This window comes from Aegilops tauschii, chromosome 6 (assembly GCF_002575655.3).
Source record: "Aegilops tauschii subsp. strangulata cultivar AL8/78 chromosome 6, Aet v6.0, whole genome shotgun sequence".
NCBI classification, from domain to species: Eukaryota; Viridiplantae; Streptophyta; class Magnoliopsida; order Poales; family Poaceae; genus Aegilops; species Aegilops tauschii.
In genome coordinates this window covers 308634320-308658655 of record NC_053040.3, presented here as the reverse complement: position 1 = coordinate 308658655, position 24336 = coordinate 308634320, and positions in this window count along the sequence as shown.

The window sequence follows — 24336 nt, the reverse complement described above, 5'->3', positions numbered from 1 at the left end:
TGTAGTCGTCACGGATTTCTACAAGGTTCTTGCAAGCCAAGCCCGTAACACTGAGCGCTTTTACATCGTCTTTGGTATCCACCGTGGCGAACTTGTCGTCGGTGCTGTTGACAAACCGTTTGAAACGGTCGCAATGCTCTATGGCCATGAAGTAGTGGTCGATGATGACATGATGGCGCATGCACAACTGGGCGACAGCAACCTTCTGATCTATGCTGGGACGACCGGCGGTGTACTGGAGGTCAATGCCAACCACCTTGTACTTGTCTCCAGCAAGCAACTGCTCAATGATGTTGATGTAGTCATACACCACGGCCGGGTCGATGGTGTACACCACCGAGAGATCCGTCTCCCTCGCGTGGGTCTCCACTCTATGCTCGCCGAACTCCATTGGAGCGCCGCCGGACATCCCCTCTCTATGTGTCATCGTGGGTGTGCTTGTTGTGTTGTGGGGCGCGATCGAAAAGTTGAAGAGACTAAGGTTATAATGGTCGCGGGAATTAAAGGGGAAGCCAGACGGCCTGGAGAATCAGTAGGCCCTGATGGCTGTTCTAATTTGCAGCGCGTAACTCCATCATGCTGCACGTAACTGCATCGCGTGGCAATGCACACGGCGCAACCGCATGCATATGGGGCCCTCGACGTGATCGTGCGCACGCCCAACCACTGGCAGAGCGCACGTGGAGGGACGCGAGCAGAGCGCTCCGCGGTCACCAAAAGGAAAAGTTGTCCACAAGCCGAGCGCGCCGACGGACGCGAGCAGAGCACGCTAACGAACGCGACAGAGCGCGCCGCGGCGCCTAATGACGAGCAGAGCTTGCCGAGGGACGCGAGCAGAGGACGACACAGTGATACGTGGCAAATAAGACGAACTGTGCGAGCGATGTCGGAGACATCAAGCACGAATCAGATTAGAGTTGCGTGTGTGATACGTGGCACACAGTTGATCCATCAGAGCTGTTTGTGATGATATAATTCGTGTGTGTTGCAGGCAAACGCTTGCTGGTGTATAACCTTAAATTTAACAAAAAAAAGTGTTAATGCATGTTACAAAAATTGTATAGCTGGAAACTATGTTCAAATACGACTCCAACGATATAATCTATGGCGACATGCATTCGTATTTTATTAGTTAAATCCTACTTATAAACCAGGATGGGGGTATAGTAGGTAATTAAATCGCAAACGTTTTTTATTAACTGTATGTGTACGTGTCCTCTTGTCCTCCTCTCGCACGTCTGTCACCCCGCTGACGTAGACGGCTTACAGCGCAAGCTTGCGCAGCACGCAGGGGTTTTCTTTTGGCCAAACGGTGGCGCCAATGAATCATCGGTGAGCCCGTTCCCACGCAACCTCGCAGGTTCCCGCGCAAGCTTCCCGCCCGACTTGGTCAAATCCCCCAAAATCCCAATACTTACCGGCCTGCTATAAAAACCCTCACGGCCGGCGAGTCCTGCGTCGCATTTTCCCCTCCCTCCCTGTAGCTTATCTCGTCTGCTTCTCCCACAATCGCCAATGGCACCGGTCCGTCATCGTCGCTCAGCCACTCCGCCGTCATCAGAGGACAGCTCCAGCTGGGAGGCTACACCGCGGCGGCGGCGCATTCCCCGGCGTAGTGTAGTGCGCGTGGTGTTCCTGTTGGGTGTGTGCGGAACACCCACCATACGCTCCGTCGTCGCTGCCCGTCGGCAGCTGTTGCCGGCCGCCGTTGCCGCCACACTGCCGTGGAAAGCCAGGGCCATCTCCCGCTCCGCCGCCGCGGCCCAAAGGCGGGAGGTGGCCGTTGTGGCCGCCACCCCACTGCCGGCCACCGTGGCCATCACCCGCTCCGCCGCCGCGGCCCGAAGGTGGGAGGTGGCCGTTGTGGCCGCCACCCCACTGCCGGCCATCGTGGCCATCACCCGGTCCGCCACCACGGCCCAAAGGCGGGAGGTGGTGGTCGTGGCCGCCACCCCATCGTCGGCCGCCGTGGTGGCCAGCCCACCGTCGACCGCCGGGATCATCACCCGCTCCGCCACCGCCGCCCAAAGGAGGGGGCGGAGGTGGAGGCCCGCACGTGCGTCAGCGACCTTGCGCGCTACATCGAGTTCCTGTGGGAAGAGGAGGAGCGCCTCATCGAGCACGCAAAGAGCCTTACCGCAGCCGTGGCCGCAGCACACGCTGACGCGGAGGCGAGGAATCAAGAGATCTACAAGCAGTCCGGCCGCTTTGAGAGGGATCGTCTGGAGCGGCAGTGGGCGTTCGAGCTGGCAAGCGTCGCTGAACGTGCAGCAGCGGCAGGCAACGTATTGCATTTGTCCAGCTCATCGGTAGACTCCTTCTCCTCCTCTACCTCTTACTGAGCACGCTCGGCAGAGGAGAGGCTGCCGGAAGTAGCACAAAGCCCCTCCGAGGTAGTACTGTATTTAGGGGCTATTTTGTTGAGTTCATCTAACTATAGATGTGTGGTCAAACTGTACAATGTACTTAAAATTAGCTAGTATATATAGTTGAACTAGCTATTTCAGTACGTGGTTGGACAAAATTGGGGAGAAGTTTGGTCGGTTCAGCTATCGATGTGACGCCCGGATAATTAAGCTATAGTGATCCCCGCTAATGATGCCACATCACCTCGGTTACTGTCGATAAACTCGCATTAGTTCAAAACCTAGTCCGAATTTCAAATTTAAAACAAAGGCAAACAATAAAAGTTTTCAAACATTAAAACTAAAATGTTCGGAGTGAACCAAATATTGCATAGGTAATTATGGTGGAGAAACCACACATTTATAAAATGTTTTAAGTATTATAAGATGAATAAAACAGCAGTAAAAACAATTTTTAAAATACCTTTTCTAATTAATAAAATGTCAAACTAATTTATTTGAGGACTAGACTTTTTGTGACTATGGACTAAGTTGAAATACTAATTTAGATGCTACGTGTATATTTTACTAAAACTAAAATAATAAGAAACAAAGAGAAAATAGAAAAGAAGAAATAAAAGAAAATAGAAAATAGAAAAACAGTAACTAAACTAAAACAAGAGAAAGAAAACCCCCTCCCCTACTGGGCCATGGCTCAGCTGGCCCCTGCCAGGCAGGCTGGCCCACGTACTCCCGTCTCCCCTTTCCTCTGTTCACAGAACAGAGGCGTGGCAGACATCCATGGCGCCCTGGCCATGGATGGCCTCCACGTCGCCCCTCTGGTCCTATAAGCACGCCCCCGCGAAACCCTAGACCGCTCTCGTCCATTCCCCCCAGGATCCACCATCACCCCCCTCCTCCTCCGCTCGATTTCGAGCTCGATTTGCTCCGCGGTCACCACTGCCTTGTCCTCTTGCCGCGGCCACCATCGTCGTCGCCGCTCGGGAACACGTCCTGGAGGATCTCCGCGCTCGGCTTCATTCGTTCAGGGGACAATCTTGAGCAGAGGAGCTGCGTAGCCGACGCCATCACCGTCTTCTTCAACTGGCCGCCACCAACTCGCAGTCGATGCCGTCGCTCCGGTCCACCCCAACCCTCCCCGAGCACGCCGACGAACTCACAGTGAGCTCCTCCCTCGGATCCCCCTTCCCCCCCTTTCGTTTTGGACACCGTAGGCCGCCTTCACCATCGTACCCGATCTCGCGTGTACGCGTATGTATGTGCGTGTGTGCTCTGCGCTGCTGCTATGCCTTGCACTTCTGCTGCTTTGGGCTGCTGCTTCGTTGCTAATCTGGTTGCTGGCCGCTGCGTGCCGCTGCTCCTAGGCGCCGCCGCCGCTGTTCTATCTGTTGTTGCTGCTTGTGTCGTTGCTGCTCGCGCGCCGGTCGCCTTGCCTGCTGTTCTGCCCGGCCGCGCCTGGCCATCGCAGCCGTCGCCCACACGCGTGCTCGCCTTCCCCTGGCCGTGCACCGCGCGTGCACGCGCGCCCGCGTGCTTGCCTCCGCTCCTGGCTGCCGATGCTTCTTGCTCTGCTACGCGACGCTGCTCATGCCGCTTACTGCTGCTACTTACTACTCATCGGCTAACTGCCGCTGATGCTTGGCCACGGCCACTTTTGCTATGCCCCCGTGCGTGTTGTGTTGGCCATGGGAACACATCCACTTGATGTGAGGCCACCCCCCGTTCAATCAGTATTGGGTTAATTAGTAGTTAGGTTAAGGTACTAGCAGATGACATGTGGACCCCATTAATTAGGTTAGCATTTATTTATTTGTTTAGGTATAGCCTATGACATGCGGGTTCCATTTTTACTATTCACATTTGGACAAGTCAATGTTGACTGGGTCAACCCAGCTCCCTGGCCCCCACATGTCCTTGACTGTGGTTAGCCCATCACTATGTAATAATTGTATTTCTGTCACAATTCGAATAAATAAATAAATTCAGAATATTATTAAATCTTTGGAAAATCATAGAAAATAAACCATAACTCCGATTAAAATAATTTATATTTGAAAGTTGCTCAGAACGACGAGACGGATCCGAATACGCAGTCCGTTCGTCCGCCAGACTACCCTAGCATAGCAAACTTGCAACTTTCCCCCTCCGTTTCATCTGTCCGAAAGATGCAAACTTCGGGAAAACTTTCCCGGATGTTTCCCCCCTTTGCCGATATCACCTACTACCGCGTTAGGGCACACCTAGCACCACGTATTGTCATGTTACGCTTTGTGTTGCTTTGATTGCTCTGTTATTTATTGTGTTCCCCCTCCGTTACTTCTTTCTGGTAGACCCCGAGACTACCGGCGACCCCCAGTTCGACTACGGAGTTGACGACCCCTACTTGCCAGAGCAACCAGGCAAGCCCCCCCCTTGATCACTAGATATCGCCTATTCCTTCTCTATACTGCTTGCATTAGAGTAGTGTAGCATGTTACTGCCTTCGGTTAATCCTATACTGATGCATAGCCTGTCATTGTTGCTACAGTTGTTACCCTTACCTGCTATCCTACTGCTTAGTATAGGATGCTAGTGTTCCATCAATGGCCCTACACTCTTGTCCGTCTGCCATGCTATACTACTGGGCCGTGATCACTTCGGGAGGTGAACACTGGTATATACTATATACTTTATATACGTGACACATGTGATGACTAAAGTCGGGTCGGCTCGTTAAGTACCCGCAAGTGATTCTGATGAGGGGGCTGAAAGGACAGGTGGCTCCATCCCGGTAGAGGTGGGCCTAGGTTCCTGACGGCCCCCGACTGTTACTTTGTGGCGGAGCGACAGGGCAGGTTGAGACCACCTAGGAGAGAGGTGGGCCTGGCCCTGGACGGCGTCCGCGGTTACTTCGACATAACACGCTTAACGAGTTCTTGGTATTTGATCTGAGTCTAGCCATTTGGTCTATACGCACTAACCATCTACGCGGGTGTAGTTATGGGTATCCCGGCGTCGTGGTATCAGCCGAAGCTTTCGTGACGTCAGCGACTGAGTGGCGCGCGCCGGATTGGACTGGAACGCCACTAGGCTAGGTCTGCTTCCGGCCGCGTACGCAACGTGCAGGTGTGCAATGGGCGATGGGCCCAGACCCCTGTGCGCATAGGAGTTAGACTGGCGTGCTGACCTCTCTGTTGTGCTTAGGTGGGGCTGCGACGTGTTGATCTTCCGAGGCCGGGCATGACCCAGAAAAGTGTGTCCGGCCAAATGGGATCGAGCGTGTTGGGTTATGTGGTGCACCCCTGCAGGGAAGTTATCTATTCGAATAGCCGTGTCCCTCGGTAAAAGGACGACCCGGAGTTGTACCTTGACCTTATGACAACTAGAACCGGATACTGAATAAAATACACCCTTCCAAGTGCCAGATACAACCCGGTGATCGCTCTCTAACAGGGCAACGAGGAGGGGATCGCCGGGTAGGATTATGCTATGCGATGCTACTTGGAGGACTTCAATCTACTCTCTTCTACATGCTGCAAGATGGAGATGGCCAGAAGCGTAGTCTTCGACAGGATTAGCTACCCCCCTCTTATTCTGGCATTCTGCAGTTCAGTCCACTGATATGCCCCTTTACACATATACCCATGCATATGTAGTGTAGCTCCTTGCTTGCGAGTACTTTGGATGAGTACTCACGGTTGCCTTTCTCCCTCTTTTTCCCCCTTTCCTTTCTACCTGGTTGTCGCAACCAGATGCTGGAGCCCAGGAGCCAGACGCCACCATCGACGACGACTCCTACGACACTGGAGGTGCCTACTACTACGTGCAGGCCGCTGACGACGACCAGGAGTAGTTAGGAGGATCCCAGGCAGGAGGCATGCGCCTCGTTCGATCTGTATCCCAGTTTGTGCTAGCCTTCTTAAGGCAAACTTGTTTAACTTATGTCTGTACTCAGATATTGTTGCTTCCGCTGACTCGTCTGTGATCGAGCGCTTGTATTCGAGCCCTCGAGGCCCCTGGCTTGTATTATGATGCTTGTATGACTTATTTATGTTGTAGAGTTGAGTTGTGATATCTTCTCATGAGTCCCTGATCTTGATCGTACACATTTGCGTGCATGATTAGTGTACGGTCAAATCGGGGGCGTCACAAGTTGGTATCAGAGCCAACTGCCTGTAGGAATCCCCCTTTCCAACTCCTTGGCCGAAGTTGAGTCTAGCCAGTGAAAACTGTTTTACTAACATGGCTGTGAGGCTTACGGGCCCACGTCGCCATTGGGTGGTAGTAGGATATTTTATTCCTCAACCTATACTCTGGGACTCTGACATCTCTTCTATTCGGGTTAAATGAATTTTGCTAAATCTAACATTAGGATCTCGTTATCACTTTCATCCGGAGAGCCCCTTATTACAGATGATCGTCTGCTGCACCAGAAGGATCCGAAGATACTCTCCGATGTTCTCTTGAGACCTTATGGTGTCGCTTTTGCAATTCCCTTCCATCGATAAACCCCTGTGGATAACCATGTATACTTGCCATTCCTACAGTGCTTCCCAGTTGATCTTGTTATTACAAGATACCCCAAAATTCTCTTTGCTGCTCCGAGAATCCTTTGAGCTTACTGCCTTGCTGTTCTTTGCCACATGAATACCACTAAGGATAATTTCTAGCACTCACCGGATATTTGCTCATCCCCAGTTGATTCATGTATTTCACAAAAGTCTTCAAAATACTATTTGAACTTCTGAAATCCTGAGTAGCCTATTGCTCTTGAAATTCTTACTTGCTTGCATTATGGTTAATCCCATAAGTCTATAATCTTATTGGCATCTCTTTTCATTATCATTTTGAGTCCCTTGATTCAATTTGTTGCGAATGCTCGCAATCCTCAATCAGATCCTAGTATTCATCCTTCCAGCTCAGACGTCATTTTAAACGTGAGCTGGATCTCGACCAATCAAATTTGCCATTGATTGTACCCGTAAGTTTACTCAACTTATCCATCCTCAATCAGAGCATTTGCTTCTGATCCCTTGAATTTGAAATTATAATTCCTTTGCATTGAGCTTTGAGTTAGTCAGTTGTTTCTGTAATCTGATCTCCTTGCATTCTTTCTTCCTCTGATTGAGTACTGATGCTCACATCAGATCCCTTGTGGACCACCAGACCCTTTTGACGGATTTTATCCGACAATGTCCTTCATATTAAATAAGCTTGTGAGCTTTTCCTCGGATACATGATGCCTTTGGTAAATTGTATCCTCTGCTTTGTGAACCATGCTCTACTTTCGAGCTTGTATTATTTACTCCGAAGTTGGTGGTATATGTTTCCACGATGCCCCGATGGGTTGAACCTATGCCTTCCATAATATGTGTGAACTCGAAAGTTTTCATGAGTCATACTCTTTTGGTATTTTTCCAGATAAAATTTCAACACTACAACTTCTTTGAAAAATGAGAAGTGAATGAAAGGTTATGCATTGGAGAAGTGGGAGTCAACCTTGAACCTTTGTGTTCATGCCCATGGACACGATGTAGATCCTATCATGGAAGCTTCTTATAATAATAACTATTTCCCTGGTATAATATCATCTGGTATCGGTGAATTGATCCTTTGCAATCGTGGTTTCGACCATGTTCCTCCTTGATTCCGTTTCTCGTGCAAGTTTGAGCACTTGTCTTCTACAGAGCAATACCCTAGTCCAACCTCTACCTTGATCTGTCGTCGAGTATTACCCCCTGGTATCTCGAGATTATCATGGAACTGCATAACTTCTTATGAGTTCTTCATCAAGTGCTACATTCTCACTGATTCCAATTTTCCACGGGCTCTGAGTTATTAATCACGCAAAGACACTGATAACTGAACCGAGTCCGCCCTCCGGTTCAACAACTCTTAGTAATCTTCTTTAAGTACGAGTTTGTACCCGATCACGCCATTCCTAGCCTATTTGGCTATATCATTATCTTGATGATTTTAACTGTGCTACCTGGTCCCTATTCCCGGAGCACCACTTTCGACGATGAGCTAAGCTTACGTCGATTTTCCCTCGTCATATAGTTTCACCTCGAACAACAAACTTGACCCCGAGTTTGTGTAGTATCTGTGGCTCCAATAATCTTTTGTTGCATCAGTCCTTTTGCTTGATGTAGTCGCTGATCAATTGCTTCTTCGTGGATCCCCTCGACAACAAAATGTCGTGATCATCATCAACATTTTGACTCCTTCCAGGATATCAATGGAATTCTTGATGATAAGTGCCATCCTCGTTCCTTGGTAATTTGAGTTACCATCGACAACATCCTTACACTCCTTTCATCACAAACTTGATCATGTTATGGAGCTCCTTGCTAACCAGCTTATGTTATGTTCTACCTTGGAGTATTACCATCTTTTATGTCAAGGATATTGTGAGAATTTCTCCACCTCTTGAGAATTCTTGATATAGTAATACTTCTCTCCATCTCCATTTGTTTTCTGATCCCCGTGTTGTTTCTAACCTGAATACCGACAATTGAACTAGGATGCATGAATTCAAAACTTCTAGCAATCCTATTGCTTTGGAGTTAATGGTCGATAGTTCATGCTAAGACTATTGGTTATCGAATCACCGTTCCAACATTGATCATGCTACCTAAGCCCATATTTTGGGTGCAGCTTTCCACCAATGTTTAATTGGGTATGTTTTCCTCGAGCATACCTCATTATATCATTCGATCTAGCTAATGTTATCTCCTTGGTCACATAGTTGTGGAAATCCATCTTTTGGAAATCTCAATGGATTGTCGCTGAGTCAATCAGTCACCTCCTCACCTCCCCTTGATTTAATGATGAACTCTTGTTTCGGAACTTGCTTCATAGTTCATTTCCCGAGAATCTTACAACGTCATCCCATCAATTTTTGTTGCACCTTTCTTCTCAGGCATCCTGAGTCCGAGGTATCCTGACACCAATCAGATCTGAATCTCGGTCAGATATGATGGTTGGAGCATTTTTCCAAGAGTCATAGCATTGGTCTTTATATAACCCAGTAGGGTGATATCATGCCTAGAGGCCCTATTGTTATAGATTCCTTTTCAGCAAGGTTATACATTCTTCCATGAGGAAATTGTAAGACTTATTCTATAAGTTGTTTTCCGATGGATCCTTTGTATCCAAAGTCTGACCCTTGCTTGAAGCCCATGTCAAAGCTATCCTGAAGCATGTCTGTGGTACTCTGATTTTCAACATGAACATTTGAAGCACAATGCGAAATTTTCATTATCAATTATTCAAACACCATTGTATGGGTAATGTCATGAAAATTCTCTCCCGTACCTAAAGAGTTTTCTACATTATATCATGTCATGGATATCATGCTCTGCTTGTCCTTGGGAAGGATATACCCCTGAAATATGTGTTTTAACACATTTTCCTTTCCATTGTTCTGTTTAATCTGATAATGATATTTTCCCTTCCATTGTTTTGTTTAACCCTTCTTGAGTTCTATATGATCTAAGCAGTAATATTCTCCTGCTTATGTAAACACCTCGGTGTACAATTCTGTTAGCAAGACCCTGTTACTATTGTTGATGACATCCCGGTAGCCACCGATGGACGAGAACTTTGCCTAATGGTCCGCCTCGTTTCAACGAGCAGGAAAATGGTTCTCTTCGTCCCTCGCCCTTGGTACCAACGTGTTGCCGACATAACTGACAGGGTACTCTCTGACATGCCTTGCTATCATGACCGTGCAAGATGTCACTGCTCCTACAAAAAAAACCACATGGTGGGCCCATAACCCACAATTCCACAGGATCGAAACCTGACTCTCTTGTACACCCCCTGTTCCCAAGGTTATTTCTCACGTTTGGCTTCGTATGTAATTCACGTGCCACCTTTCGTGAGATCATCAATTTTGGTATCAGACACAATACTTATTCCCATTGCTCTGAACCCTACAGGCATCGAGCGATTGCCTGCCCGCTTGAAACTTCCTCACGATACCTCCTTACTTTGCTCTCGATATTTTCTTAAATTTCCATTTGAGAGTTACTTTCTGCCACCTTCCCCGATGTTATCAACCAGATAGTCAACCGTTCAGAGGTCTGTTATTCCGAAGTTACCCCTTGTCCTTCGTAAGTACGATGGAGTTCCCAAAGAAAGGATGCCAGCTTTATCATGATTACCTTAAGCATGAAAAATGAAGACATCAACGTAACGGATCAACTTCTTCAAGAAGAGCAACCAAGACCGGGAAGATTCGTTAGAATTCCGTAACCAAAATTTTCCCCTTACTCTACCTCTTAAATCTCGGGACGAGATTTCTTGTAGTGGAGGAGAATTGTGACGCCCGGATAATTAAGCTATAGTGATCCCCGCTAATGATGCCACATCACCTCGGTTACTGTCGATAAACTCGCATTAGTTCGAAACCTAGTCCGAATTTCAAATTTAAAACAAAGGCAAACAATAAAAGTTTTCAAACGTTAAAACTAAAATGTTCGGAGTGAACCAAATATTGCATAGGTAATTATGGTGGAGAAACCACACATTTATAAAATGTTTTAAGTATTATAAGATGAATAAAACAGCAGTAAAAACAATTTTTAAAATACCTTTTCTAATTAATAAAATGTCAAACTAATTTATTTGAGGACTAGACTTTTTGTGACTATGGACTAAGTTGAAATACTAATTTAGATGCTACGTGTATATTTTACTAAAACTAAAATAATAGGAAACAAAGAGAAAACAGAAAAGAAGAAATGAAAGAAAATAGAAAATAGAAAAACAGTAACTAAACTAAAACAAGAGAAAGAAAACCCCCTCCCCTACTGGGCCATGGCTCAGCTGGCCCCTGCCAGGCAGGCCGGCCCACGTACTCCCGTCTCCCCTTTCCTCTGTTCACAGAACAAAGGCATGGCAGACATCCATGGCGCCCTGGCCATGGATGGCCTCCACGTCGCCCCTCTGGTCCTATAAGCACGCCCCCGCGAAACCCTAGACCGCTCTCGTCCATTCCCCCCAGGATCCGCCATCAGCCCCCTCCTCCTCCGCTCGATTTTGAGCTCGATTTGCTCCGCGGTCACCACTGCCTCGTCCTCTTGCCGCGGCCACCATTGTCATCGTCGCTCGGGAACACGTCCTGGAGGATCTCCGCGCTCGGCTTCATCCATTCAGGGGACCATCTTGAGCAGAGGAGCTGCGTAGCCGACGCCATCACCGTCTTCTTCAACTGGCCGCCACCAACTCGCAGTCGATGCCGTCGCTCCGGTCCACCCCAACCCTCCCCGAGCACGCCGACGAACTCACAGTGAGCTCCTCCCTCGGGTCCCCCTTCCCCCCTTTCGTTTTGGACACCGTAGGCCGCCTTCACCATCGTACCCGATCTCGCGTGTACGCGTACGTATGTGCGTGTGTGCTCTGCGCTGCTGCTATGCCTTGCACTGCTGCTGCTTTGGGATGCTGCTTCGTTGCTAATCTGGTTGCTGGCCGCTGCGTGCCGCTGCTCCTAGGCGCCGCCGCCGCTGTTCTATCTGCTGTTGCTGCTTGTGTCGTTGCTGCTCGCACGCCGCTCGCCTTGCCTGCTGTTCCGCCCGGCCGCACCTGGCCACCGCAGCCGTCGCCCACACGCGTGCTCGCCTTCCCCTGGCAGCGCACCGCGCGTGCACGCGCGCCCGCGTGCTTGCCTCCGCTCCTGGCTGCCGATGCTTCTTGCTCTGCTACGCGACGCTGCTCATGCCGCTTACTGCTACTACTTACTGCTCATCGGCTAACTGCTGTTGATGCTTGGCCACGGCCACTTTTGCTATGCCCCCGTGCGTGCTGTGTTGGCCATGGGAACACATCCACTTGATGTGAGGCCACCCCCCGTTCAATCAGTATTGGGTTAATTAGTAGTTAGGTTAAGGTACTAGCAGATGACATGTGGACCCCATTAATTAGGTTAGCATTTATTTATTTGTTTAGGTATAGCCTATGACATGTGGGTTCCACTTTTACTATTCACATTTTGACAAGTCAATGTTGACTGGGTCAACCCAGCTCCCTGGCCCCCACATGTCCTTGACTGTGGTTAGCCCATCACTATGTAATAATTGTATTTCTGTCAAAATTCGAATAAATAAATAAATTCAGAATATTATTAAATCTTTGGAAAATCATAGAAGATAAACCATAACTCCGATTAAAATAATTTATATTTGAAAGTTGCTCAGAACGACGAGACGGATCCGAATACGCAGTCCGTTCGTCCGCCAGACTACCCTAGCATAGCAAACTTGCAAATTTCCCCCTCTGTTTCATCTGTCCGAAAAATGCAAACTTCGGGAAAACTTTCCGGGATGTTTCCCCCCTTCGCCGATATCACCTACTACCGCGTTAGGGCACACCTAGCACCACGTATTGTCATGTTACGCTTTGTGTTGCTTTGATTGCTCTGTTATCTATTGTGTTCCCCCTACGTTACTTCTTTCTGGTAGACCCCGAGACTACCGGCGACACCCAGTTCGACTACGGAGTTGACGACCCCTACTTGCCAGAGCAACCAGGCAAGCCCCCCCCCTTGATCACCAGATATCACCTATTCCTTCTCTATACTGCTTGCATTAGAGTAGTGTAGCACGTTACTGCCTTCGGTTAATCCTATACTGATGCATAGCCTGTCATTGTTGCTACAGTTGTTACCCTTACCTGCTATCCTACTGCTTAGTATAGGATGCTAGTGTTCCATCAGTGGCCCTACACTCTTGTCCGTCTGCCATGCTATACTACTGGGCCGTGATCACTTCGGGAGGTGAACACGGGTATATACTATATACTTTATATACGTGACATATGTGATGACTAAAGTCGGGTCGGCTCGTTGAGTACCCGCAAGTGATTCTGATGAGGGGGCTGAAAGGACAGGTGGCTCCATCCCGGTAGAGGTGGGCCTGGGTACCTGACGGCCCCCGACTGTTACTTTGTGGCGGAGCGACAGGGCAGGTTGAGACCACCTAGGAGAGAGGTGGGCCTGGCCCTGGACGGCGTCCGCGGTTACTTCGACATAACACGCTTAACGAGTTCTTGGTATTTGATCTGAGTCTGGCCATTTGGTCTATACGCACTAACCATCTACGCGGGAGTAGTTATGGGTATCCCGGCGTCGTGGTGTCAGCCGAAGCCTTCGTGACGTCAGCGACTGAGTGGCGCGCGCCGGATTGGACTGGAACGCCACTAGGCTAGGTCTGCTTCCGGCCGCGTACGCAATGTGCAGGTGTGAAATGGGCGATGGGCCCAGACCCCTGCGCGCATAGGAGTTAGACCGGCGTGCTGACCTCTCTGTTGTGCTTAGGTGGGGCTGCGACGTGTTGATCTTCCGAGGCCGGGCATGACCCAGAAAAGTGTGTCCGGCCAAATGGGATCGAGCGTGTTGGGTTATGTGGTGCACCCCTGCAGGGAAGTTATCTATTCGAATAGCCGTGTCCCTCGGTAAAAGGACGACCCGGAGTTGTACCTTGACCTTATGACAACTAGAACCGGATACTGAATAAAATACACCCTTCCAAGTGCCAGATACAACCCGGTGATCGCTCTCTAACAGGGCGACGAGGAGGGGATCGCCGGGTAGGATTATGCTATGCGATGCTACTTGGAGGACTTCAATCTACTCTCTTCTACATGCTGCAATATGGAGATGGCCAGAAGCGTAGTCTTCGACAGGATTAGCTACCCCCTCTTATTCTGGCATTCTGCAGTTCAGTCCACTGATATGCCCCTTTACACATATACCCATGCATATGTAGTGTAGCTCCTTGCTTGCGAGTACTTTGGATGAGTACTCACGGTTGCCTTTCTCCCTCTTTTTCCCCTTTCCTTTCTACCTGGTTGTCGCAACCAGATGCTGGAGCCCAGGAGCCAGACGCCACCATCGACGACGACTCCTACGACACTGGAGGTGCCTACTACTACGTGCAGGCCGCTGACGACGACCAGGAGTAGTTAGGAGGATCCCAGGCAGGAGGCCTGCGCCTCGTTCGATCTGTATCCCAGTTTGTGCTAGCCTTCTTAAGGCAAACTTGTTTAACTTATGTCTGTACTCAGATATTGTTGCTTCCGCTGACTCGTCTGTGATCGAGCGCTTGTATTCGAGCCCTCGAGGCCCCTGGCTTGTATTATGATGCTTGTATGACTTATTTATGTTGTAGAGTTGAGTTGTGATATCTTCCCGTGAGTCCCTGATCTTGATCGTACATATTTGCGTGCATGATTAGTGTACGGTCAAATCGGGGGCGTCACAATCGAGTTGAACTGTTTGTATAAATTAAGAATGACTGCTTAATCTATGAATGAAATCTATGCTTAATTACTGAATTTTAGTTGCAAAAATTACATAGTGCTAATGATTTCTAGCTGCATATTTTGACGCATCGCAGTGTTACAAGGATTGACAAATGGCAACGTTACTAGATCAACAAATGTAAATATTTCCAGTTTGACAAATGGCAACATACCCAATATGATAGATGCAAATCTTACCAAATTGTTTGTACGTGGTCGCACACGGGTCATCCAGAACAACCGTTTGCGTTGAAGGGATGCACAAATCCTGCGCTACTCTCACTTTGCATATGGGTGTTCTATCTAAACCGTTTGCGATCAAGAGATGCAGAAATCCTGCTCGGCACATTTTCTCTTGGCTTCTTGGGGAAGCTGTCGGTTTGCATACGGGTCTTCTAACTAAAATGTTTGCGATGAGTGTTTTATATTTAAAAAGTGAATTAAACTGTCGCTTGGGCGCCATTAATGGAGAGGACACGAGCAAGGCGGGCGGCCATGGAAATCAGAGGACTCGCTTCCTAGTGAGCCTGCGCAGCGTATAGCTCGCACGCTTCCCGGTGAGCCTGCGCACTCGAGGATAGCTTGCACGCCTCTCGGTCAGCCTGCACACCAGACGGCGCTCTCATGCCTCCCGTTCAGTCAAGGTCAAGCAGCTTTCCGCACAGCACCTCCTGCAGCCATTAAAACCAAGACACGTGGCGTCACATGAATGGTTAACCGAATTTTGGATTTACTAGAATTTAAAAACCAGGCATCTCAATGTTTTGCCGGCAATCAACGGTGCCCTGGTGTTTGAAATTAATGCCCATTTCTTGCATGGGACCTAAGCATGCACCCAAGGACACAGATTTGATTTTTTAACCAATTTATATGCACTCGGGCATGTGCATGTAGTTCAAATTTGAATTATGCACATAAATGCATTGAAAACTCAGTTAATGCATAAAAATGTCCAAACGAACCCCGAAAAATCACAAAAATTCACACAACACTCTTGTTGTTCTATGTTAAGACGAGAAAAAAAATTGAAAGCAATAAGAGTCAATGGATATCATTTCGTCCCCAAAGGTGGGACGTTCCCTACCGAAAACCATCATGCTTGTTGTGAGAAGCTCCGGTTTGTGAGAAGCATACACCCAAACCTGCACCAAATGGGGCAAAATTTGTACCACGGCATGTTGATGCCGCTCCATGATAGCATGCCAATTTAATGAATTTCACACAAGTTTTGGATTTACTAGAATTTAAAAACTAGGCATCTCAATGATTTGCCGGCAATCAACGGTGCCCCGGTGTATGAAATTCATTCCCATTTCTTGCATGGGACCTAAGCATGCACCCAAGGACACATATTTGATTTTTCAACCAATTTATATGCACTGGAGCATGTGCATGTAGTTCAAATTTGAATTATGCACATAAATGCATTAAAAACTCAGTTAATGCATAAAAATGTCCAAACGAACCCTGAAAAATCACAAAAATTCACACAACACTCATGTTGTTCTATGTTGACGCGAGAAAAAAAAATTGAAAGCAATAAGAGGCAATGGACACCGTTTCGTCTCCAAAGGTGGGACGTTCCGTACCGAAAACCATCATGCTTGTTGTGAAAAGCTCCGGTTTGTGAGAAGCATATACCCAAAGCTGCCCCAAATGGGACAAAATTTGTACCATGGCATGTTGATGCCGCTCCATGATAGCATGCCAAGTTTCATGAATTTCAGACGAGTTTTGGATTTACTAGAATTTTAAAACCAGGCATCTCAATGTTTTGCCGGCAATCAACGGTGCCCCAGTGTTTGAAATTCATTCCCATTTCTTGCATGGGACCTAAGCAAGCACCCAAGGACACATATTTGATTTTTCAACCAATTTATATGCACTGGAGCATGTGCATGTAGTTCAAATTTGAATTATGCACATAAAATGCATTGAAAACTCAGTTAATGCATAAAAATGTCCAAACGAACCCCAAAAAATCACAAAAATTCACACAACACTCCTGTTGTTCTATGTTGACACGAGAAAAAAATTGAAAGCAATAAAAGGCAATGGATATCGTTTCGTCCCCAAAGGTGGGACGTTCCCTACCGAAAACCATCATGCTTGTTGTGAGAAGCTCCGGTTTGTGAGAAGCATATACCCAAACCTGCCCCAAATGGGACAAAATTTGTACCACAGCATGTTGATGCCGCTCCTTATAGCATGCCAAGTTTCATGAATTTCAGATGAGTTTTGGATTTACTAGAATTTAAAAACCAGGCATCGCAATGTTTTGCGGGCAATCAACGGTGCCCCAGTGTTTGAAATTCATTCCCATTTCTTGCATAGGACCTAAGCATGCACCCGAGGACACATATTTCATTTTTGGGATAATTAGATTTATGCCCCTAGTTGTGTCCCACTCGGCTGTTTTACCCCTAATTTCCAAAAGTCACTGCTTCTGTTCAAGTCACTTCACTTCTCTTATGCTTTTGCCCTTTGACCGTTTGACCATCAGTTTGAAAACTTCATAACTAATTCATACTAAATCAGAAAAATGCAAATAAGATTCCAAAATGTTCGGAAAAACTACACCTATATGTCACTGTCATTTGCATTCATGAAAAAAGTGTTTGAAAGTGCCCATCCGAGTTTTAGCTCTTATGCTACCACCATGAATAGTAAAAATATAAAAAAATTCAAAACAAAATTTGGTGCCAAAGAATGACAAATGTTCTAAGTTCTTGCCAAGTTTCATCAGGGAATGACATTCGTGGGTGCCCAGCAAAAAAAACAATCAGCACTCCAAAACAGATTATTTTTTTGCCACGACTTCCACGAATGTCGTTCCCTGATGAAAGTTGGCACGCACTTAGAACATTTGTCGTTATTTCCCACCATATTTTTTCTAGATTTTACTATTCATGGTGGTCTCAAAAGAGCTAAAACTCGGATGTGCATTTTGCAACACTTTTTTCATGAATGCAAATGACACTAACATATCGGTGATGTTTTTCTAAACATTTTGGTATCTTATTTGCACTAGAGCATGTGCATGTAGTTCAAATTTGAATTATGCACATAAATGCATTAAAAACTCAGTTAATGCATAAAAATGTCCAAACGAACCCTGAAAAATCACAAAAATTCACACAACACTCATGTTGTTCTATGTTGACGCGAGAAAAAAAATTTGAAAGCAATAAGAGGCAATGGACACCGTTTCGTCTCCAAAGGTGGGACGTTCCGTACCGAAAACCATCATGCTTGTTGTGAAAAGCTCCGGTTTGTGAGAAGCATATACCCAAAGCTGCCCCAAATGGGACAAAATTTGTACCACGGCATGTTGATGCCGCTCCATGATAGCATGCCAAGTTTCATGAATTTTAGACGAGTTTTTGATTTACTAGAATTTAAAAACCAGGCATCTCAATGTTTTGCCGGCAATCAACGGTGCCCTGGTGTTTCAAATTCATTCCCATTTCTTGCATGGGACCTAAGGATGCACACAAGGACACAGATTTGATTTTTCAACCAATTTATATGCACTGGAGCATGTGCATGTAGTTCAAATTTGAATTTTATGCACATAAATGCATTGAAAACTCAGTTAATGCATAAAAATGTCCAAACAAACCCCGAAAATCACAAAAATTCGCACAACACTCCTGTTGTTCTATGTTGACAGTCAAAATTTTCTGAAAGCAATCAGAGGCAACGGATATCGTTTCGTCCCCAAAGGTGGCACGTTCCCTACTGAAACCATCACGCTTGTTGTGAGAAGCTCTCGTTTGTGAGAAGCTTATACCCAAACCTGCCTCAAATGGGACAAAATTTGTACCACGGCATGTCGATGCCACTACATGATAGCATGCCAAGTTTCATGAATTTCAGACGAGTTTTGGATTTACTAGAATTTAAAAACCAGGCATCTCAATGTTTGCGGCCGAGTGACGGTGGTAGGGTGTTTGAAATTCATTCCCATTTCTTGCATGGGACCTAAGCATGCAACCAAGGACACATAGTTGATTTTTTTAATAAGTTTATATGCACTTGAGCATGTGCATGTAGTTCAAATTTGAATTATGCGCATAAAATGCTTGGGAAACCCAGTTAATGTATAAAAATGTACAAACGAACCCTAAATCATTACAATTTTTTGACGACACACCTATAGTTGCATGTTCACTGCAGATATAAGTTCTAACAATTCAAACACCATCCTTTGTAGCTGTGACCCCATTGCGTAATTCAAATGATCAAGACGATAAATCAAGTAGATCGCTGATACGTCCATTTTGCATCATGCTTTTATATCGATATTTATTGCATTATGGGCTGTTATTACACGTTATGTCACAATACTTATGCCTATTCTCTCTTATTTTACAAGGTTTACATGAGGAGGGGGAATGCCGGCAGCTGGAATTCTGGGCTGGAAAAGGAGCAAATATTAGAGACCTATTCTGCACAACTCCAAAAGTCCTGAAACTCCACGGAAGTATTTTTTTGGAATTAACAAAAAATACTGAGCGAAGAAAGTACCAGAGGGGGGCCACCCACCATCCACGAGGGTGGGGGGCGCGCCCCCTGCCTCGTGGGCCCCCTGGTTGTCCTTCGGTGCTCATCTTTGGCTATATGGTGTCTTCTACCCTGGAAAAAATCATAAGCAAGCTTTCCGGATGAAACACTGCCGCCATGAGGCGGAACCTTGGCGGAACCAATCCAGGGCTCCGGCGGAGTTGTTCTGTCGGGGAAACATCCCTTCGGGAGGGGGAAATCATCACCATCGTCATCACCAACGATCCTCTCATCGGGAGGGGGTCAATCTTCATCAACATCTTCACGAGCACCATCTCATCTAAAACCCTAGGTCATCTCTTGTATCCAATCTTTGTCACAAAGCCTCAGATTGGTACCTGTGGGTTGCTAGTAGTGTTGATTACTCCTTGTAGTTGATGCTAGTTGGTTTATTTGGTGGAAGATCATATGTTCAGATCCATTATGCATATTAATACCCCTCTGATTATGAACATGAATATGATTTGTGAGTAGTTACGTTTGTTCCTGAGGACATGGGAGTAGTCTTGCTATAAGTAGTCATGTGAATTTGGTGTTCGTTCGATATTTTGATGAGATGTATGTTGTCTTTCCTCTAGTGGTGTTATGTGAACATCAACTACATGACACTTCACCATTGTTTGGGCCTAGAGGAAGGCATTGGGAAGTAATAAGTAGATGATGGGTTGCTAGAGTGACAGAAGCTTAAACCCTAGTTTATGCGTTGTTTCGTAAGGGGCTGATTTGGATCCATATGTTTCATGCTATGGTTAGGTTTACCTTAATACTTCTTTTGTAGTTGTGGATGCTTGCAATAGGGGTTAATCACAAGTGGGATGCTTGTCCAAGTAAGGACAGCACCCAAGCACTGGTCCACCCACATATCAAATTATCAAAGTACCGAGCGCGAATCATATGAGCGCGATGAAAACTAGCTTGACAATAATTCGCATGTGTCCTCGGGAGCGTTTTCCTTCATATAAGAGTTTGTCCGGGCTTGTACTTTGCTACAAAAAGGATTGGGCCACCTTGCTGCACTTTATTTACTCTTGTTACTTGTTACCTGTTACAATTTACCTTATCACAAAACTATCTGTTACCGATAATTTCAGTGCTTGCAGAGAATACCTTACTGAAAACTGCTTGTCATTTCCTTCTGCTCCTCGTTGGGTTCGACACTCTTACTTATCGAAAGGAAAAAAAATAGATCCCCTATACTTGTGGGTTATCAAGACTCCTTTTTGGCGCCATTGCCGGGGAGTGAAGCGTCTTTCGTAATTGGAATTTGGTAAGGAAAATTTTATATAGTGTGCTGAAATTTACTGTCACTTGTTACTATGGAAAGTAATCCTTTGAGGGGCTTGTTCGGGGTATCTTCACCCCGACCAATAGAGCAAAGAGTTTCTCCTCAACCTACTAAATCTACTGAAACTGTTTACTTTGAAATTCCTTCGGGTATGATAGAGAAACTGCTAGCTAATCCTTTTACCGGAGATGGAACATTACATCCCGATTTACACTTAATCTATGTGGATGAAGTTTGTGGATTATTTAAGCTTGCAGGTATGCCCGAGGATGTTATCAAGAAGAAGGTTTTCCCTTTATCTTTGAAGGGAAAAGAATTGACGTGGTTTAGGCTATGTGATGATATGGGATCATGGAACTACAACCGATTGAAATTGGAATTTCATCAGAAGTTTTATCCTATGCATCTTGTTCATCGTGATCGTAATTATATATATAATTTTTGGCCTCGCGAAGGAGAAAGCATTGCTCAAGCTTGGTGGAGGCTTAAGTCAATGTTATATTCATGCCCCAATCATGAGCTCTCGAGAGAAATGATTATTCAAAAAATTTATGCTCGGCTTTCTCTCAATAATCGCTCCATGTTTGATACTTCTTGTACTGGTTCTTTTATGATGAAGACTATTGAATTCGGATGGGATTTATTGGAAAGAATTAAATGCAACTCCGAAGATTGGGACCTCGACGAAGGTAAGGAGACAGGTATAACACCTAAGTTTGATTGTGTTAAATATTTTATGGATACCGATGTTTTCCGTGAATTTAGCACTAAATATGGACTTGACTCTGAGATAGTAGCTTCTTTCTGTGAATCATTCGCTACTCATGTCGATCTCCCTAAGGAGAAGTGGTTTAAATATAATCCTCCCATTGAAGTAAAAGTAGTTGCACCTATTAAAGTTGAAGAAAAGACTATCACTTATAATGATCCTATTGTTCCTACTGCTTATGTTGAGAAACCACCTTTCCCTGTTAGAATAAAGGATCATGCTAAAGCTTCAACTGTGGTCAATAAAAGCAATATTAGGACACCCAAATCCCCTGAGCAAATTAAAGTTGAACCTAATATTGCTATGGTTAAAGATCTCCTGGCTGATAATATTGATGGGCATGTTATTTACTTCTGTGAAGAAGCTGCTAGAATTGCTAGACCTGATACTAAAAATAAACATTGACCTGTGGTAGGCATGCCTGTTATATCTGTTAAAAAGGAGATCATTGTTATCATGGTTTGTGTGATATGGTTGCCAGTGTCAGTGCAATACCTTATACTCTATATACAGAAATTATGCATGATATTGCACCTGCTGAGATAGAAGAAATTGATGTCACAATTAAGCTTGCCAATAGAGATACTATTTCACCAGTTGGGATTGTTAGAGATGTTGAAGTCTTGTGTGGGAAAGTTAAATATCCTGCTGATTTTCTTGTTCTTGGTTCCCCACAAGATAACTTTTGTCCCATTATATTTGGTAGACCCTTCTTGAATACTGTTAATGCTCGGATAGACTGCGAAAAGGATGTTGTTACTATTGGTTTGGGGGATATGTCTCATGAGTTTAATTTTGCTAAATTTCGTAGACAACCCCATGATGAGGAATTGCCTAGTAAAGATGAAATTATTGGTCTTGCTTCTATTGCCGTGCCTCTAAATGATCCTTTAGAACAATATTTGCTAGACCATGAAAATGATATGTTTATGAATGAAAGAAGGGAAATAGATGAAGTATTCTTTAAACAAGGCCCTATTTTGAAACACAACTTGCCAGTTGAAATCCTAGGGGATCCTCCTCCACCCAAGGGAGATCCCGTGTTTGAGCTTAAACCATTACCTGATACTCTCAAATATGCTTATCTTGATGAGAAAAAAGATATATCCTGTTATTATTAGTGCTAACCTTTCAGAGCATGAAGAAAAGAAATTATTGAAAACTCTGAAGAAGCACTGTGCTGCTATTGGATATACTCTTGATGATCTTAAGGGCATTAGTCCCACTCTGTGCCAACACAAAATAAAATTGGAGAAAGACGTTAAACCAGTTGTTGATCACCAACGACGGTTAAATCCCAAGATGAAAGAAGTGGTAAGAAAAGAAATACTAAAGCTTCTGGAGGCAGGTATAATTTATCCCGTTGCTGATAGTCAGTGGGTAAGTCCTGTCCATTGTGTCCCTAAGAAGGGAGGTATTAGTGTTGTTCCTAATGATAAAGATGAATTGATCCCGCAAAGAATTGTTACAGGTTATAGGATGGTAATTGATTTCCGCAAATTAAATAAAGCTACTAAAAAAGATCATTGCCCTTTACCTTTTATTGATCAAATTCTAGAAAGATTATCCAAACATACACATTTCGCTTTCTAGATGGTTATTCTGGTTTCTCTCAAATACCTGTGTCAAAAGAGGATCAAGAAAAGACCACTTTTACTTGCCCTTTCGGTACCTTTGCTTATAGACGTATGCCTTTTGGTTTATGTAATGCACCTGCTACCTTTCAAAGATGCATGATGGCTATATTCTCTGATTTTTGTGAAAAGATTGTTGAGGTTTTCATGGATGATTTTTCCGTATATGGAACTTCTTTTGATAATTGCTTGAGCAACCTTGATCGAGTTTTGCAGAGATGTGAAGAAACTAATCTTGTCTTGAATTGGGAGAAGTGCCACTTTATGGTTAATGAAGGTATTGTCTTGGGGCATAAAATTTCTGAAAGAGGTATTGAAGTGGATAAAGCTAAAGTTGATGCTATTGAAAAGATGTCGTGTCCCAAGGACATTAAAGGTATAAGAAGTTTCCTTGGTCATGCTGGTTTTTATAGGAGGTTCATTATAGGAGGTTCATTAAGGACATTAAAGGTACCAAAAAGATATCCCTTTTGTCTTTGATGATGATTGTGTGGAAGCATTTGAAATACTTAAGAAAGCTTTGATTTCTGCAGCTATTGTTCAGCCACCTGATTGGAATTTACCCTTTGAAATTATGTGCGATGCTAGTGATTATGCTGTAGGTGTTGTTCTAGGACAAAGAGTTGATAAGAAATTAAATGTTATCCAATATGCTAGTAAAACTCTAGACGGTTCCCAGAGAAATTATGCCACTACTGAAAAGGAATTTTTAGCAGTTGTATTTGCTTGTGATAAGTTCAGACCTTATATTTTTGGTTCTAAAGTAACTGTTCACACTGATCATGTTGCTATTAAATATCTTATGGAAAAGAAAGATGCTAAACCTAGACTTATTAGATGGGTTCTCTTGCTACAAGAATTTGATTTGCATATTATTGATAGAAAGGGAGCAGAGTACCCCATTGCAGACAACTTATCTAGGTTAGAGAATGTTCTTGATGACCCACTACCTATTGATGATAGCTTCCCTGATGAACAATTAGCTGTCATAAATGCTTCTCGTACTGCTCCATGGTATGCTGATTATGCTAATTACATTGTTGCTAAATTTATACCAGCTAGTTTCACATGCCAGCAAAAGAAAAAGTTTTTCTATGATTTAAGACATTACTTCTGGGATGAACCACATCTCTATAAAGAAGGAGTAGATGGCGTTATTAGACGTTGTGTACCTGAGCATGAACAGGAACAGATCCTACGCAAGTGTCACTCTGAGGCATATGGAGGACACCACGCTGGAGATAGAACTGCACATAAGGTATCGCAATCCGGTTTTTATTGGCCTACTCTCTTCAAGGATGCTCGTAAGTTTGTTTTGTCTTGTAATGAATGTCAAAGAATTGGTAATATTAGTAGACGTCAAGAAATGCCTATGAATTATTCACTTGTTATTGAACCATTTGATGTTTGGGGCTTTGATTATATGGGACCGTT